General features: G+C 47.9%; 6 non-coding genes and 1 pseudogene across 6 annotated transcripts; 6 read left to right on the top strand and 1 right to left on the bottom strand.

The window, feature by feature from the left end:
* Positions 1-5016: 5016 nt before the first annotated feature.
* Positions 5017-6505, top strand: LOC143750713 (uncharacterized; annotated as a pseudogene).
* Positions 6506-14021: 7516 nt separating this feature from the next.
* trnar-ccg (transfer RNA arginine (anticodon CCG)) lies at positions 14022-14094 on the bottom strand. Its single transcript has one exon. It is a non-coding gene; the product is annotated as a tRNA-Arg (tRNA).
* Positions 14095-14254: 160 nt separating this feature from the next.
* Positions 14255-14326, top strand: trnap-ugg (transfer RNA proline (anticodon UGG)). Its single transcript has one exon. It is a non-coding gene; the product is annotated as a tRNA-Pro (tRNA).
* A 318-nt stretch (positions 14327-14644) lies between these two features.
* On the top strand, positions 14645-14716 carry trnap-ugg (transfer RNA proline (anticodon UGG)). Its single transcript has one exon. It is a non-coding gene; the product is annotated as a tRNA-Pro (tRNA).
* A 1813-nt stretch (positions 14717-16529) lies between these two features.
* On the top strand, positions 16530-16601 carry trnap-ugg (transfer RNA proline (anticodon UGG)). The gene has a single exon. It is a non-coding gene; the product is annotated as a tRNA-Pro (tRNA).
* A 318-nt stretch (positions 16602-16919) lies between these two features.
* Positions 16920-16991, top strand: trnap-cgg (transfer RNA proline (anticodon CGG)). The gene has a single exon. It is a non-coding gene; the product is annotated as a tRNA-Pro (tRNA).
* A 1766-nt stretch (positions 16992-18757) lies between these two features.
* On the top strand, positions 18758-18829 carry trnap-cgg (transfer RNA proline (anticodon CGG)). Its single transcript has one exon. It is a non-coding gene; the product is annotated as a tRNA-Pro (tRNA).
* The last annotated feature ends 314 nt before the right edge of the window (positions 18830-19143 follow it).

Raw genomic sequence — 19143 nt, 5'->3', positions numbered from 1 at the left:
AGAAGATTGGAGAAACTCAAAATCTCGACCCGAAAAAACCGACAGTACCGGGTATTATAAAAAATAGTGGGTTCGTGGTCAGTGGAATTATGGGATGGGACTTGGTGTTACGGACTCAGGGGAGGCCCCTGAGTGCAGTAAAATAGTTTTTATCGTGATTTGGAACTTTCATTAAAATGTGTTTCACAGAAAATGTTTCCTATCCCACGTAGCATTTATCACAGTACCAAAACGTGGTTTCGAGGACACTCGTTTTAATGCAAACTAAACACTGAAATGACTTGAAAATTAGTGAGATGTGTTCAGTGGGGTGTGCTTAGTACAGTAGAGGTGGTTGGGGCTGAAAAAGAAGTTTTTAATCATCTGAAAGTCCCGTTGGAGACATGGGTGACAGCCATATAACCACTGAACGTATGGGAATGTTTGTTTTTCACGAATATCTCAAAAACCACACAGCGAAAAAATTTCAAACTCGGGTCGTCTGTAGGCCTCGAGGAGCCCTGTCCAACGAGGCCACCCCCGTCCCCGAGGGCCTCGGGGCCAGGGAGTTACGTCCAGTCAAAGGCGCAGCTTTGTCGGCTTATATCTCGAGAACCCCTGGCTCAATGTTCCCCAAACTCTAATAGATCGTAGTGCTGGACGGGCCCTTTCGAATGAGCCCACCCCCGAGGTCCAACTCGCCCGGGTCCCCGAGTTATAGCCGTTCAAAGTCGGGGGCCCCAGCGAACGGTGATCCGCTAGGGGGCGTCCCCGCGGCGCGCCACCACTCTGGTTCGATTAAGGGCCCCCGTGGGACCTCATCACCAGAATTTGAGCTCTCTGGGTCTTCGCGTTCCCGAGATATGAGCGATTTTGTTCCCGAGATCGTGACGTCATCAGCGAGCGCCATTTTGAAGTGTGCCCGATGGTTTTCGGCTAATATCTCCGCGAAAACACGGCCAAAATTCATATTTTTATCATTCTTTTCAGCTCAACTAGACGGTTCCAAAGCGGTGTCCACGAAACCACTATGGCAAAATACATTCATTTAATGGGCGAGTGGGATTTTTACAGAAACGTCCGAGGGGCCCCAATTTCAGCAAGCTGACCCCTTGGCCCTCCCCGACCGACGTACCCAAAGCAGGGGGCGCTAGAGCAGAGTCAAATTTTTCTCAGCCTCTGTGCAGAAATCCTCTCTCAGGGCTGTTTCCCTCTCAGACTGAAAAGGCCCTTTCAGGCTTTTAATTTTTTTTCGGGGGAGGGGCGATTTTTTTTAAAGGCCCCAGGGCCCCACGCTTCGGGGCCCCGCGTCAGGGGCCCCTGGAGAGTCGGAATCTGTAGCATCGGGGTACCACGACCCTCCCTCTGCGTACAGGGGCCGTCCCACGAGCCATTCAAAAGGCATAGCGGTTTCGCGGACGAGCGTCCCTTTTTCGACCTTTCGGCCCCTGAACGAGGCCCTAGGGCCACCAAGCTTTCCCGCCCGCACCAGGGGGCCGTGGCGAGTCGGAAAACGGCGCCCCCTAGTCGGTCGGCCCTTCCGAAGCAGCGTCCGCGAAACCACTGCGGCGAATACATTCGTTTAATGGGCGAGTGGGATTTTGATGGAAATGTGCCAGGGGCCCCAAACTCTGCACGGTGGCCCCTGGGCCCGCCCCGAGCGACATGCCGAAGGCGCAAGGCTCTAGAGCGAAGGCAACACTTTCCCGCCCTTTTAACACTAATCTCGGCCTTGTGTGTCTTTCACTCATGTACCCTAAGAGCCTTTTGAGTGAAAGTTGGTTATAAGTGGCAAACTTTTTTTAGGAAGGTCCCAGATTTTCAAGCTTCGGGGCCTTGAGTCGGGGGCCCCTGGAGGGTCAGAATCTCAAATCTAAATGCGCCACGACCCTGCGTCTCCGTACGGGGGCCGTCCCACGGGCCACTTAACGGCGCAGCGGGTTCGCGGACGAGCGTCCCTTTTTCGACCTTTCGGCCCCTAAACGAGGCCCCAGGGCCACCAAGCTTTCCCGCCCGCACCAGGGGACCGTGGGGAGTCGGAAAACGGCGCCCCCTAGTCGGTCGGCCCTTCCGATGCGGCGTCCGCGAAACCACTGCGGCGAATACATTCATTTAATGGGCGAGTGGGATTTTTTTCAAAATGTCCCCGGGGCCCCAAATTCGGCATGCTGACCCCTGGGCCCGCCCCGAGCGACGTACCGAAAGCACCGGGCCCTTGAGCGAAGGCAAAACATTTTCAGCCTCTAACCCTAACCGTCACGCTAACCCTAACTCACGGTCCCTTTTTTGACCTTTCGGCCCCTGAACGAGGCCCTAGGGCCGCCGAGCTTTCCCGCCCGCACCAGGGGGCCGTGGCAAGTCGGAAAACCGCGCCCCCTAGTCGGTCGGCCCTTCCGAAGCGGCGTCCGCGAAACCCCTGCGGCGAATACATTCATTTAATGGGCGAGTGGGATTTTTATAGAAATGTCCCAGGGGCCCCAAACTCTGCACGGTGAACCCTGGGCCCGCCCCGAGCGACGTACCGAAAGGGCCCGGGCCTAGGGCCTGAGAAAGTATTTTTATCAGCTTTGATCCATCTCTCTGTTTTTCCACGAACCCACGGTTTGGACTAACTCATATAATCGATCTGTAATAAGACTATTGATATATTAATGACGAACCATAACCCATTATGGTGATCATTCATATATACAATCGATCTATTTTCAGCTTCGATAATTTAACTGTAATATGCAATATATTAATCATTCATGATTAATTATTAAAATTCCCTATATATAATTTGAGCTAATTTAATGTAAGACTCATTGTCGCTACAGTTTGGTGGGCATTTCAAACTTTGTTTTATGAGCAAATTCAGTTTCAATCTATGAGTATATTGTGTATTAATATATATATATTTTTTTTTATGCGCGCTCCAGTGAAAGTCGCGCAACGCAGTTCATAATATTATACCTGTCCCTGTAAAGACGAAGCAAACTCTTTGCAGCTGGTACATGTTAATATTATTTAAACGCCTAGAAAAAAGACGAGAATCTCTTTATCAGAGCAAGACGTAAATCTGATCGAGAGCGAGTTTCCTCTCTTCAGTGGTAAAAGGCCTTACATAATGTCGTTATTGAATTCGTGGTTAACCCAGTGATATTCAACAAAAACGGTAAACTCCTGGTCAAAATTGGTTTAGCTACCCAATTAAAGATCTGATCTAGTTTTCTACTTTTCTCTTTTGACTATTTTATAGTTATTGACGATACTTTACTGTTGTCGTTAATTATTATAAAATTTTATCCTGATTTCTCAATCTCCTTTCACGCTTATTTTAGTTTGGTTTTAAACCAGTTTAAATTTACATCGTGTTTGCCTGTCAGCCACTAATATCCATGTGGAGGAAACAGCGCCACCCCGTGGCCTTCCTCACTAAGTCGGTATCACGTTTTCCTCCTTTCACTTTGTTTTGAATTGTGCATCCATCTCATCTTCCCCTTTTTGATTATTTTATAGTTATTAATGATACTTTACGGTGTTATTAGCTATTATAGGATATCATTCTGATTTCCCTTTTAATTCTTTACTGCTTCTTTTAAATTTTAAATTTTAACAAGTTTTGAATTTGAATCAAGTGTTCTGTTTACCCAGGCAAAGCACAGAGAAGGAATACGCCCCCTCGTGGTGAAAACCCACTACTGCGGCCTGCTTCTATCTACAGTGTTTGAATCCTGTCTCTTCATATTTTGATTTTTATTATTTTTCCTCTCTTTTGGGTTAGGTTATTTTGATAAATACCAACATTATCATAATTCCCTCTTTTTATTATTATTTAGTAAAACTTTCGACTCTTTTAGCTACATAAATAATTACTCAATTTGGTTTAAACAAACAAGCCTTAATTTACTTTAAGCTTCCCTTGTTCATCCTTTTGTGTATCTATTGTAGTACTCCCTTGGTGATTTGAAGTCATATCTGGTGGTGTTCTGGCCAGCAGGGTTGTCCGATCAGCGTTACCAACACTGGCTGTGCGTGAATCTCGGTTTCTTTTATCTCTGTCCGTCGTTGCGGCCCGCAGTGCTGACATCAGCAATTTGGCACTCCAAAGGTAGTCAACCAGTCCAGCCGACACAAAAAGGCAATTTCTGGGACCAGTACCTAAACCGGGGCCTAAAAAGAGGCCACTCCTCCGGGAGGGTTCTGGGGAACAGCCCAATTTTGTAGTGTTGTCTGGCGGTTGACATCTTGGCTTTGCCGAGTTGTGTTTAAAGTCACAAAGGCTGTTTGGGAGGGCGCAACGCGACACAGAGTAACGGAGGGCCGAGGACACTGCGGTTGAGTGTTTGGGAAGCGTCAGGGAGGTTGACCATGCCACTGGTTCTCACCGGAGTGGATTCAATTCACCTCAAATAAACTAAATTGAATAAAAACCCATTCCACCTCCTATGAGCCATAAAATACTAGATATCTCCCGGATATTTTAAGTGTTTGGCCCATCTCTTCTCCAAGCCCCACCTTCTTAAGTTGCTATCCCGACAACCCCTCTCACCCGTAGGCCCTATCTTAAACCCTATCAGCGGTAGTAGGCTTAGGCCTCCTTATTCTCCCTAACACTTCCAGTGTTAGTATTCATCCCAGTTCATTTCAGACCTATTCATTTTCATTGTTTCCTTTCACTCTGATCACTTCTATCTCTGTGTTCTGTTGTGATTTGTTTCTTTCATTTCACTTGGAGACAGTAACCTGTGAGAGCCACCAAGGAAGCTAAATAATAGAATAGAGTGACAATTACGCAGCCGGTGTCATCACGTGACCCGGTAGGCTACTGCCTGTCAAATCTCTAGTTCGGGTCCTTCGTCGACCCAAATCAATTGGCTTCGCTAACTGTTTACATCAGTTAGCCCCAAAATTCTCATGAACGGCATAGCCCGTATGAGTATAGCTTGTTAAGCTTAGAACGGACTTGCATTGGTATCTTTGTTCGTGTGTGTTGTGTTCCTCTCGCCCACAGTGAGCCAGTATGTTCCTGTCCTACAGTCATGGTCGAGTGCCATGACGACCCCCTTCCTGCCCAAGGACGCCAGTGACCTGCAGCATCTGAGCCAAACGCAGCTGGACACCGCGCTGGGCAAGCTGATAGCCCTGGATCCAACCCTGAGCTACAACTACAAAGACTGGGCCAGAATCGTCGGAGGCATCGCACACAACCTCGTCCCCCAGGCAAGGCTCAGCGAACGGAGTAACATCGACCTGGAGCAACAAGCAGCAGCGCTTCTGCTTCAAGCGGAGGAGGCCCGGAAGGACCAGGCCCGAACCCAAAGTGGCCTTGATCAGCTCCTCCTCGAGACCCAGAACCAGCGCGAGAAAGAGGACGACACAGATCCAGAGCTACAGAAAGAAGTAGAAAGACTTCAATATGCCCTGCAAGATCTTCGCCTCGACACAGACTACAGAGAACAGTTGGAAAGAGAAGCCAGAGTGGAACTCGAGGCAAAACTCCAACAAAATGACGCCCTCCTGGAGAGAGCAGAGACTGAACTCAAAGAAAGTGGCATTAAAGCCAGTGCCTGCGAAAAACACTTGCAAGCGGCCCGAGCTAAAATCCATGAGCTTACTCAGCAGAGACACGATCTAAAAAAACGAACTTGACATTGTTCACAGAGAACTGAAACACTCTTATAGACTGCAGAATGACCGGGAAGGGGAAACGCACACCACAAAGTTTCCCCTAACCAGCCGGTCCGTACCTTTCAGCCACAAACTCAAAGCTGAAAGGGGGGTTAAAAGCCCATTGCTCAAGATGTCACCAGCCAGCTTCCAGACAACCCCTGCCGCTAACCACGGCATGGCCCCCAAAGAACTCGACAAGCTGGCCAGAAACATCCATACGTTCAATCCAGACCCTGCAGGAGGTGATGACATTCACTCTTATCTACAGGACATTGACTTTCACTTGCAAACTGTCGCCAACTTGACAGCTTGGGACAATTTGTATCTGTTAAGAATCACATCCAGCGGTGATGTGCGCAGCTTCCTAGACCGTCAAACAAAGACTGTCAAAACTGACTACAAGCAGCTGCGACAAGCTTTGATCCGAGCATTCTCTGATCCAGAATCAGACCAAGCCATCGCCATGGACCTCAAGCAGACAAGACTTGAAACACCACAGACCTACTACGGCCGATTCCGACAAGCCTATTTCGGAGCACGGAACAAGCAATGTATGGAAGAGGATTTCAACTTCAGAACTCTGTTTCTCCGAAATCGGCATCCCACAGTGAGTCATCACCTGGCCTGTTCACGGACCATGTCTGCCCAACAGCTACGAGACTTGGCCCACAAAGCTTATGTCAAGCAAAAGACTGTGTCCAAAAACACTGTAAAAAACCACACCATCTTCCCTGTCTCCGAACACTATTCAGAGCTGACTCTAGAGGGCGCCCCACAGACCTTTGTACAGAGAGTCAAGACAGTTCCAAGCCAGCAGAGGGCAGTACAACCGCAATGGTTCTCGACCGAAGCACCAGAGCGGACGCTCTGAAAGATTCTGGGACCGGCAACACCCATCCAACAACCCAAGGGGTGGAGCCACCTGGGAAGCCAGCCGGCGACCCAGAAAAAGCCGATCCCCATTGTCCGGAGCATCAAGCCCAGAAAGCCAGCATCGGTACCCCTCTCAACATGCCACTGGTAAGCCCAAGTCTGAGCCCACATCAGATGAAAACAGTGCAGCCACGTCAGAGAGGGCAGAGATCCTGAAGGTGCTGAAAGAGCTTCTTTACAGAAAACTCGCAAGAAAGACAAACCACACATCTTATGTCTAAGCATAAGAACTGAAACCAACGCCCGGTCTGTCTACCAACTGACTGAGCCAAGCACCCCGAACACTGCTCCTCAGCCAAAGACCACAGAGCTAACTGTCATATCACAAGGTGACAGCATCACCCAAGCTCCACAGCTGACAGCTGCACACCCTGAATGAGACAGCACACTTCCTCATATCAGGTACCACTATCCCAAGGTACCAGAAAATGCTGTTTTGGCTATCTACACCCGCAGACAGCCACACAAACCCGGTCCTAACCACCCATTGATCGTCACACCTGCCCCAATGACAACATTCCTGGGCAACCTGGTCGAAAAGGGGGTGGGCCGGTAACTCCTCCTGAACATCACGTTGGAAAAGCAAGTGAGCAGGGAACACACAGCATCACATCTTACGGTGATCTCATCTCACCTTTTCAAAAAGACTCCAATTTCAAGCTAAGAGACAAGATCGAACTCTTACACCTCAAACTTGTGAACTGAACGTGCAGTCATACAGCCAAAATGACATCAGGCTTGAACAGTTAGCTCACATTCACCTGACAATTGATTGTATGAGTCTGATCCACCCAATGCACACCTAAAAAATGAACACTCAGCCATCAGTGTCTCACTATTCAATGCTCGCATTAAGACACACCAGACCTTCCTTCTGCCAGCAAGCGCACCCGTTTTCCTTTAAACACGTACCCATCAACCATGGTTACGGCCAAAGGTGTCTGCGCTTTGAACCTGAACTGGAACCACCGGTGTCTGACCCATTACTTCCTGGTCCTTCCGGACCCGCCCCATGATGTCTACATTGAAGTAGACATCCTGACTTACCTCAAGGCTCATGTGGACATCATTAATGAGGTAGTGTGGGCCCCATTGACTTTACAGCCCCCTGTTGTTCCAACCAACACTGAGAACCTCCTGTCAGGTCAGACCATTCCAGAGGTTGGCACCCTAATCAACGAACAGGACACTTCGATACCAGCTTACACCAAAGGGGTCGCCGTCCAGCTCAACATGCATTGTGGTCAAACCCTAAACCACACGCTGGGCTTCTTTCAACCTTCACCCGAATGTGTTGAACTTGGACTCACGCTGGAAGCCACACCCCTTACTGAAGTGTCATCGCGTGTAGTCTACATCCTTTTCAACAACTGCGTGGCGATGGACACCACCATTCCAAAAGTCTATCGGGTGGGATGGCTAGTGAGCCATGACTTCCATGACTTTGAACTCACACTACCAATCATTGGGCCCATCCCATCTTCAATGATACCCGAAGGGAGCACAAACCACACAGTGTTCACAGCACCCTTCAAACTAATCTCCGTCACTTCGGTCATGCCAATGGACAAAGACCAGGTATGCAGAACAGCACTGACAGAGGACCAACACCTTGCAGTATACACAGTCTCCAGACAGCTTGCTTGCAGGACTGACGACACTGCTGCACCTCTGCCTGCCAACACGACAGACGACACACCAACATAGGAGCCGTTCCCAGGATTTGAGTCTCAAGTTCAGCAAATTCTAAAAGACGCTGACGCAATTAAAAATGATGCAGATCTACAAAGACTCAGACAAGTCCTTTACAAGTTCAAAGCATCCTTTGCCAAAGACTCTTTAGATTGTGGTCTCACCGAACTCCACACTGTGCGCATCCCAACGCACCCTAATGCTCCTCCCACTTTTGTCAGGCAGTACAAGATCCCCATCGCTTCACACGAACCGGTGCGAGAGATCATCGTATCCAGGCTTGAAAAAGGTGTCATCCGTCCATGCAACAGCACCCATTCTGCCCCCATCTGGCCCGTCCTCAAACCAAACGGCAAGTGGCGACCCACCAATGACTGCAGGAAACTGAATCAACAGGTGCCACTGTCCCGATGGCCCATGACCCAGCTGGAGCAAGGAATACCCAGAATCAGAGGAGCCACAATCTTCTCAACACTTGATGTGGCCTCTGGATTCTGGACCATACCTGTGCATCCTGAAGACCAGCACTAGCTAGCATTCACGTTCGGCAACAGACAAGTCACTTTCACCAGGTACCCGTTAGGCTATGCCAACTCACCTACTGAGTTCAACATCTTCCTGAACAAAGCATGCCCAGATGCCAGAATGAGAGGTAACCTTATCTACGTTGATGATGCTCTCATGAAAAGCACAACAGTGGCTGACCACCTGAAAGAGATAGACTGTTTTGAACCAATTATCCACTGCCGGCGCCAAGAACGCCCTCCACAAAGGACAGTGGTGTCGAACCAAAGTCAACTATGTGGCCCCACTCATCGGATCACAAGGCATCGAACCGCAGTCCAGCCGTATTCAAGCTGTTCAAAACATCAAGCCACCCACCAACATCTCAAGCTACAAGCTTTCTATGGGTGCGCAATTACTCACGGCAGCTCAGCAAAAGCTACTCAGACATTGCGAAACCTCTAACTGCCCTTCTGAAAACTGACTGCCCATTTGTATGGACAGAAATTAAAGACAATACCTTGAATGAGCTCAAAACGACACTTATGCACAGCTACATGTCTGGCTTACTCTGACCCACAAAAAGAGTTCTATCTAGAAGCTGGGTTCTCCAACCACTGTCTCAGTGCTGGCCTGTACCAAAGGCATGATCAAGACAAAGGAGTCGTTACATATGCCAGCAAGACACTTCTCTCACCAGAAACTAAATTCTCAGACTGTGAAAAAGCTCTGCTCTGCACTGTATGGGCCATCCAGAGATTCTCCAACTACATTGGAGCCCATTGGAGCCAGTGCATCCGAGATGGCGTGGTCACCAATTCATGCATAACCACATGGTTAATGGCCCTCCAGGGGTGCAATGTTGAGGCACGTTATGCTCAAAATCACAAGTCTGCGCTAGGCCACGGCCTGGCAGCCTGCCAAAACTGCTCTGATAACACACCAGCTGCGACGGTGGATGTAGAAAAACCCCAACAACAACAACTGACCTGTCACAGGTACTTTAAAGAGAATGCGTGTCAAGGTATGCCCACAGCCTACATCGATGGATGTTCCTACCACCATGAGGGCACCCGTCAATCAGGTGCGGGCATGCTGTAGGTAAATGACATACCGTGGGCCCGACATACAAGTTGGGCCCGCAGTCATCACAATATGCTGAGGTAGCAGCCATCCTTATAACGCTGCACATCGCGTTGACGCATAACATCAAAGAACTCCTTATGGGCACAGACTTTAACTATGCCAGACTCAGTTTCCCATACCAACTTCCAGACCGGAAACAAAATGGCTGTAAGACTTCAAACCACATGCCTGTCGCACACCAACACCGGTTCCAGGCTTGCGATTACATCACAAGAAAAAACAACATGATTGTCTACTGGAAAAAGGTGAAAGGACACTCAAGGCAACCGGGCCTTGACAAAGACTTGAATGACCAAACCCATACCCTCACCAAGCCTGGCGCACTAAACGACTAGCTGTGGTCACTTCAAACCTGCCCACCCACCCTGAAGTTTGAAGTGATTACACACAGCATAAGAACTTTACAACCTAAACTGTCTACCTCACAGCAGTTTATGCTAGCTCCGCTGTTTACAAACACAAACATAACGAACATGCGGGCTTCTGACACAATAAAGACTTTGCTTCACCACCTCTCAGACCCCTCCAACCAACCCTTGACTGCCGTCTACACTCACTGACAACCAGTTACTCAGAACACGGCATGACACCAAGCACATGCTGCGTGCACAGAGCTACATTCTATTTGTGCACCGTCTGACACCACAACGCAAAGACGTGTAATGCAACGGCGCAAAGGGGGGTTAAGGCCAATGTACGTCCATGACGCATCATGCGCTGCAAACCACAGCACCAGAGCCACTGACAATACACAGAAGCAAGCGACATGCCAGCAGTAAGATGTGGCAAAACATGGGCCTAGGCAAGCTAAACCTATTTGCCACCCATGAAATAAAAAGACTGCCTTGTCCAACCAAAGACAACCCTCGCTGGCTTTTTCCTCCCCTTTCTTTCTCTCTCTCCCTGTTGTCTGTAACAGGTTGCTGCTGTGGTTCGCCATGCCGTGCTGTCAGCCATCCAGAGGACAGCTGCCACCGAGAGAACAACTGAGACTCCTGATCACCGACTGCAGGACCTACACCCATCAAGCGCATGTTCAACTCATCCAGCCCCACAAGGCCTACAGAGCACACTACCCCAGCACCGTAGCCCAATACGGCTGGGCAAGTGCCCGATGGACAGAGGACTCCCTCTCTCACGCCAAGGCCAAGGTCGAACACATGTCCAACCAACTTGGGAAAGTGACTGTTACACAATCAGGACTCTTAAGCACCAACTAACACTCAAAATGGTTCCTGGGAGCGTTGCTCGGACCCGTAGCTGCCGCCAGAACTCTGTTCGACACTGGTATGCCAAGTGTCCACACAGCAAACATAGCCACTGTGAAACAGCATGTGGTTGAAATTCAGACTGAACATTCACAGCTAAAAGAGCAACTCACCACGCAGAGTGCATCTTTGCAAACCATCGGCAAGACATTGAGAGGAACGTGGTCATTCTCAACACTCACAGCATCCTGCTGAATCAGACCAGGAACTGCATGAAACCGCTGTTTACTGTCTTCCAGAATGACTTTGCCCAAACTCAGCTGGTTACAGCCCTGATAACAGACATGCTTGCGGAGGTTAACTCCTCAAAAGACAGCCCAGCCACGGGTAGAATCCCACCGTAGTTGAAACCCTTAAGCCTTGTGCTAACTATGCTGGTCTCCGCATATGATCTGGCATTGTACCATCTTCCGAGCAAAGAGTACCAGACAGCACTGGAACTCCCATCCTTCAAGAACTACAACTTCACCTTAGATCCAGAACTGGAACTCTGGATCGAGGAAAGGGGGTCCCAATTCATTGACATTGCTCCGGTCAACACAGCCATCCAAGCACTGTCTCGACTTCCCGTTCTGAACACTTCATCTGCGGTCCTAGGACCTCAGCCGACATTGTGCTGTGCATCTCTACAGGTAATCAGCCACACTCTGACACTATGAGTGGCATTCATTCTGTACAGAAGACTCCACCAGATGCGACACAGCCGAACTCACGAAAGCCGTGCCTGAAGGTCTCAGACGGAATCCCCGGAAAGGGGTGCCAAGTCAGAGACCACGCCAAACCTCATCGAGCTGAATCCTCAGCTTTAAGATCCACCTGCCATCCTACCATCAGGTTCCACCTGCTACCCTACTACCATGGTCCACCTGCTACATGACCATCAGGATTCACCTGCCAGTCGGCCATTGTGATGATTGTCGTCCGATGATGTTCACACAGGGACTTCATCCGACGAAAAGGGGGAATATGTAGCGACTGACCGAATCCTGTTTTCCTTTCACTACTGAACAAATATGAACACATATATGTTTAATTCACAAAACCTTGAATCATGTGAAATGGTGCCCCAATGTCTGCCAGCAGGTCATTGATTAACTCCATTTATGACGCATTGCGCAATCAAGAAACAGGTCCCCGTTGTTCTCAAACCCTCACGTGGTGCACACCAGGGATGGACAATATACCCTAAGGATACACACACACACACACCACACAAACGTCCTTTGTGTGCAACTTAGGATAGGAATGTCCTTAATGTATATAACACAGAATTGTATCTAACCTTCCTGTATGCATGCATATCTAATTAGTTTTGTCTTATTCTATAGATGTAATCGGAGACTGGTCTGTAACTTCAAATCTTAAGTGTATTTCTAAAGAAAGATTACCTAACAGTATCATCTTCTGTAACTCTCCCTCTTGCTAGGTCATAAAACTTTATGACCCCCAAAAGGAATTCCAAGGGAATCACAGCTCCCACTTGAATTCTGATAAAGAAAGAGGAATAGACTCTGCAATCTTATATTTTCTATAAGTATAACCACTTAAGAAATGTATAAACATGAATTTGATCTTTCCTAGGTCATAGTAGCTGGTATTATGGCTTTATAGTCATGTGAGTGAACATTAAATGTGTGTAATTCTGCATATGAATGTAACTTTATGTTTCTTCTACTCTTTCCGGCCATTCTTGGTACCTGTTTGACCGTCTTGTTTTGACTAAACAAGTCATACATAGGATATTACAGTAAAATGTATTGTTCTGTGTGTACAATCTTTCTGGCTAGAAATGACAAAATGTTATACCATCTTAAATTATCCTGACAAGACAAAGAAGAACTTTTCCCGCTGGAGATGCTCTAAGATGATTGGTTCACATACGCGAAGCAGGCGTGAACCCCTCCTCTCTATAAGAGACTGACAAGTTTCTAAGAGAGCACTTTCCCTGTGAGAGGTTTCCGGTCCCATGGCTCCTTAGGGAGCTTTACACCGCGTTTCTTTTCTTTTCCTTTCTTTACTAAGTTTTATTTTCATTCTTCGCCTCTACCTCCCGATGAACCCACATAGTACTTGACGTCACGTTCTGCAGCATGAGAGGCTGATGCTTTGGCAAAATTGAACTTTTTTCGCAGGTCTGTAGATGCTGTAGTGGGATTCAAAGCATTTTAAATCGCTCTTAACTGAATTACCGTGGCTCTTTTGCAGAAACGCTAAGCACGGGTATACTTGTTGTTCTGTGGAGTTTCTTTGAACAACTTTTCATTGACTTTTTGCAGCATCGGCTTAGAGCAAGCGCAACAAGCACGCCCTAGTAACAGCCTCCCTTGGTGGGAGGCTGATGCCTTTTAGTTCAAAGTCAAGCCTACGGCATAGCCTATATGCGGCTGTTTACATTTAGAGCCCGCCATTTCTGTTCCATGTGTTTTTCTCCAATTACACAGCCATTTTGGTTATATGGACAAAACAAACGTATCAATGATGTTTTTCGATGACTAGATTAATTTAAAGTTCATGACTCTTTCCCACCTGTTTTGTGTGTAGTCTGCCTCTCTGCTTTCGTACGCAAAGCCTTCGTCGTAGGTCCAGTGCAAAAGCAAGAAGTGGCCTTTTCCCCTTAGGCCACTGGGCCTCTTGCGCACAGTGCTTTGTGTAATTTCAGCCTGAAAGGGCACATGCACGGGCAGGCAAGAATGATTCACTGACAGTCTGACGCACACAAAACCCCACCACAGCTATCCGAAGTTAGTCCGTTCTGTGCTAACTCAGATCTTGCGGTCATTATTGCTTTGAACAAACCATCCTTGAATTTGTCGAACATCCAACTTAAATATAGCCCATTAAAGACGACCCAGGTGGGACTTGAACTCACAATCTCCAGCTCCGGAGGCTGATGCCTTATCCATTAGGCCACTGGGCCTTGTCTGGAGTTTTTTTTCCTTTGATCAGTAATTTGGCTTCAAGGGGTTTCTAACGCTTAAACAACTACACTTTCGTATCTCGACGCCAGGTCGTGTTCCGTCTTTGAGATGGGCTTCACTGAATTTGTGGCGCCCTCCCGAAAGACTTAATGTAAAAGAGGCTCGTTGGTCTAGGGGTATTATTCTCGCTTTGGGTGCGAGAGGTCCCGGGTTCAAATCCCGGATGAGCCCGGGGATTTCAGACCAAGCAGCGAGAGCAACAAGGCTGGATCCTTCCTTTTGCAGCACTAAGCCAAACTCAAAATTGTCATGTTTTTGAAACCCTTACTACTGCTTGTGTTCATCTGTACTACAACATAGCCAAGATTCAGCCAGATGACAAGCGCTTATTTCATTGCACAGAACGAACTCAGAATCGCTGCCTGCCAGGGAGTGTGGCTCCCTAACGACAAACGCTTTCTATTAAAACTAGTGCCTTCCCATTCTGTAAGAGGCCAGCATTCAGTGACTCTACAAGTGTACGCAAGTAGCCGAATCTATTGTCAGTCAGGCTAGTTGGTCTAGGGGTATGATTCTTGCTTTGGGTGCGAGAGGTCCCGGGTTCAAATCCCGGACGAGCCCGGGGATTTCAGACCAAGCAGCTAGAGCAACAAGGTTGGATCCTTCCTTTTGCAGCACTGAGCCAAACTCAAAACTGTCATGTTTTTGAAACCCTTACTACTGCTTGTGTTCATCTGTACTACAACATAGCCAAGATTCAGCCAGATGACAAGCGCTTATTTCCTTGCACAGAATGTACTCTGAATCGCTGCCTGCCAGAGAGTACGGCTCCCTAACGACAAACGCTCTTATTAAAACTAGTCCCCTCTCATTCTGTTTGAGGCCAGCGTTCGGTGACTGTACAAGTGTACGCAAGTAGCCCCATCCAGCGTCAGGCAGGCTCGTTGGTCTAGTGGTATGTTTCTCGCTTCGGGTACTAGAGATCCCGGCTTCAAATCCCGGACGAGCCCTCTCACCTTTAGTATGAGTTCAAGGGTTCTCTGACTCTGTATGCAATTGCATGTGATACCACAGGATTTTTTTTTTCTTTTTTTAAGCTGGGTGATAAAACAAATTGTGCTCTTCTTGGTGTATGAAAGGCATTGTTTTCCCTTAGAAGTTGACAGAGAAGAAAGCTCATTCTGACGGAGAAGAAAGCTCATTCAGAAGCTCAAGCCCGCTTGAATGAGTCAGTCAGAAACTAGACTTGCTGAAGTTCTCTCTGGAGCTGAGACTCAGTGAGTTGCCCAAAAATCACCCGAAGGACAATCTGATTATGGAGGAGTTAGCCATGTTGTCCTCCCCACCTCTCAGCCCCCGCCAAAGCATTTACTTTTCTTTATCAACAACTTCATAGTCTGGCCATTTACTGCAACCCACATAGTACTTGACGTCACGTTCTGCAGCATCAGAGGCTGATGCTTTGGCAAAATTGAACTTTTTTCGCAGGTCTGTAGATGCTGTAGTGGGATTCAAAGCATTTTAAATCGCTCTTAACTGAATTACCGTGGCTCTTTTGCAGAAACGCTAAGCACGGGTATACTTGTTGTTCTGTGGAGTTTCTTTGAACAACTTTTCATTGACTTTTTGCAGCATCGGCTTAGAGCAAGCGCAACAAGCACGCCCTAGTAACAGCCTCCCTAGGTGGAGGGCTGATGCCTTTTAGTTCAAAGTCAAGCCTACGGCATAGCCTATATGCAGCTGTTTACATTTAGAGCCCGCCATTTCTGTTCCATGTGTTTTTCTCCAATTACACAGCCATTTTGGTTATATGGACAAAACAAACGTATCAATGATGTTTTTCGATGACTAGATTAATTTAAAGTTCATGACTCTTTCCCACCTGTTTTGTGTGTAGTCTGCCTCTCTGCTTTCGTACGCAAAGCCTTCGTCGTAGGTCCAGTGCAAAAGCAAGAAGTGGCCTTTTCCCCTTAGGCCACTGGGCCTCTTGCGCACAGTGCTTTGTGTAATTTCAGCCTGAAAGGGCACATGCACGGGCAGGCAAGAATGATTCACTGACAGTCTGACGCACACAAAACCCCACCACAGCTATCCGAAGTTTGTCCGTTCTATGCTAACTCAGATCTTGCGGTCATTATTGCTTTGAACAAAGCATCCTTGAATTTGTCAAACATCCAACTTAAATATAGCCCATTAAAGACAAACCAGGTGGGACTTGAACTCACAATCTCCAGCTCCGGAGGCTGATGCCTTATCCATTAGGCCACTGGGCCTTGTCTGGAATTCTTTTATCCTTTGATCAGTAATTTGGCTTCAAAGGGTTTCTAACGCTCAAACAGCTACACTTTCGTATCTCGACGCCAGGTCGTGTTCCGTCTTTGAGATGGGCTTCACTGAATTTGTGGCGCCCTCCCGAAAGATTTAATGTAAAAGAGGCTCGTTGGTCTAGGGGTATGATTCTCGCTTTGGGTGCGAGAGGTCCCGGGTTCAAATCCCGGACGAGCCTGGGGATTTCAGACCAAGCAGCTAGAGCAATAAGGTTGGATCCTTCCTTTTGCAGCACTGAGCCAAACTCAAAACTGTCATGTTTTTGAAACCCTTACTACTGCTTGTGTTCATCTGTACTACAACATAGCCAAGATTCAGCCAGATGACAAGCGCTTATTTCCTTGCACAGAACGAACTCAGAATCGCTGCCTGCCAGGGAGTGTGGCTCCCTAACGACAAACGCTTTCTATTAAAACTAGTGCCTTCCCATTCTGTAAGAGGCCAGCATTCAGTGACTCTACAAGTGTACACAAGTAGCCGAATCTATTGTCAGACAGGCTCGTTGGTCTAGGGGTATGATTCTCGCTTCGGGTGCGAGAGGTCCCGGGTTCAAATCCCGGACGAGCCCACCAGTTTCAGAACAAGCAGCCAGTCAGATGACAAGCGTTTATTTCCAGCACAGAATGTACTCTGAATCGCTGCCTGCCAGAGAGTACGGCTCCCTAACGACAAACGCTCTTTTTAAAACTAGTCCCTGCTCATTCTGTTTGAGGCCAGCGTTCGGTGACTGTACAAGTGTACGCAAGTAGCCCCATCCAGCGTCAGGCAGGCTCGTTGGTCTAGTGGTATGATTCTCGCTTCGGGTGCTAGAGATCCCGGCTTCAAATCCCGGACGAGCCCTCTCGCTTTTAGTATGAGTTCAAGGGTTCTCTGACTCTGTATGCAATTGCATGTGATACCACAGGATTTTTTTTTTCTTTTTTTAAGCTGGGTGATAAAACAAATTGTGCTCTTCTTGGTGTATGAAAGGCATTGTTTTCCCTTAGAAGTTGACAGAGAAGAAAGCTCATTCTGACGGAGAAGAAAGCTCATTCAGAAGCTCAAGCCCGCTTGAATGAGTCAGTCAGAAACTAGACTTGCTGAAGTTCTCTCTGGAGCTGAGACTCAGTGAGTTGCCCAAAAATCACCCGAAGGGCAATCTGATTATGGAGGAGTTAGCCATGTTGTCCTCCCCACCTCTCAGCCCCCGCCAAAGCATTTACTTTTCTTTATCAACAACTTCATAGTCTGGCCATTTACTGCAACCCACATAGTACTTGACGTCACGTTCTGCAGCATCAGAGGCTGATGCTTTGGCAAAATTGAACTTTTTTCGCAGGTCTGTAGATGCTGTAGTGGGATTCAAAGCATTTTAAATCGCTCTTAACTGAATTACCGTGGCTCTTTTGCAGAAACGCTAAACACGGGTATACTTGTTGTTCTGTGGAGTTTCTTTGAACAACTTTTCATTGACTTTTTGCAGCATCGGCTTAGAGCAAGCGCAACAAGCACGCCCTAGTAACAGCCTCCCTAGGTGGGAGGCTGATGCCTTTTAGTTCAAAGTCAAGCCTACGGCATAGCCTATATGCGGCTGTTTACATTTAGAGCCCGCCATTTCTGTTCCATGTGTTTTTCTCCAATTACACAGCCATTTTGGTTATATGGACAAAACAAACGTATCAATGATGTTTTTCGATGACTAGATTAATTTAAAGTTCATGACTCTTTCCCAACTGTTTTGTGTGTAGTCTGCCTCTCTGCTTTCGTACGCAAAGCCTTCGTCGTAGGTCCAGTGCAAAAGCAAGAAGTGGCCTTTTCCCCTTAGGCCACTGGGCCTCTTGCGCACAGTGCTTTGTGTAATTTCAGCCTGAAAGGGCACATGCACGGGCAGGCAAGAATGATTCACTGACAGTCTGACGCACACAAAACCCCACCACAGCTATCCGAAGTTTGTCCGTTCTATGCTAACTCAGATCTTGCGGTCATTATTGCTTTGAACAAACCATCCTTGAATTTGTCGAACATCCAACTTAAATATAGCCCATTAAAGACGACCCAGGTGGGACTTGAACCCACAATCTCCAGCTCCGGAGGCTGATGCCTTATCCATTAGGCCTTACTACTATAAGCTTACTACTGTTTGTGTTCATCTGTACTACAACATAGCCAAGATTCAGCCAGATGACAAGCGCTTATTTCCTTGCACAGAACGAACTCAGAATCGCTGCCTGCCAGGGAGTGTGGCTCCCTAACGACAAACGCTTTCTATTAAAACTAGTGCCTTCCCATTCTGTAAGAGGCCAGCATTCAGTGACTCTACAACTGTACGCAAGTAGCCGAATCTATTGTCAGTCAGGCTCGTTGGTCTAGGGGTATGATTCTCGCTTCGGGTGCGAGAGGTCCCGGGTTCAAATCCCGGACGAGCCCAGCAGTTTCAGAACAAGCAGCCAGTCAGATGACAAGCGTTTATTTCCTGCACAGAATGTACTCTGAATCGCTGCCTGCCAGGGAGTACGGCTCCCTAACGACAAACGCTCTTATTAAAACTAGTCCCTGCTCATTCTGTTTGAGGCCAGGGTTCGGTGACTGTACAAGTGTACGCAAGTAGCCCCATCCAGCGTCAGGCAGGCTCGTTGGTCTAGTGGTATGATTCTCGCTTCGGGTGCTAGAGATCCCGGCTTCAAATCCCGGACGAGCCCTCTCACCTTTAGTATGAGTTCAAGGGTTCTCTGACTCTGTAT

Source organism: Siphateles boraxobius, unplaced genomic scaffold (assembly GCF_051911475.1).
Source record: "Siphateles boraxobius isolate OS27281-9 unplaced genomic scaffold, OSU_SipBor_1 25, whole genome shotgun sequence".
NCBI lineage: Eukaryota > Metazoa > Chordata > Actinopteri > Cypriniformes > Leuciscidae > Siphateles > Siphateles boraxobius.
This window is presented reverse-complemented; position numbering and strand designations above follow the sequence as displayed.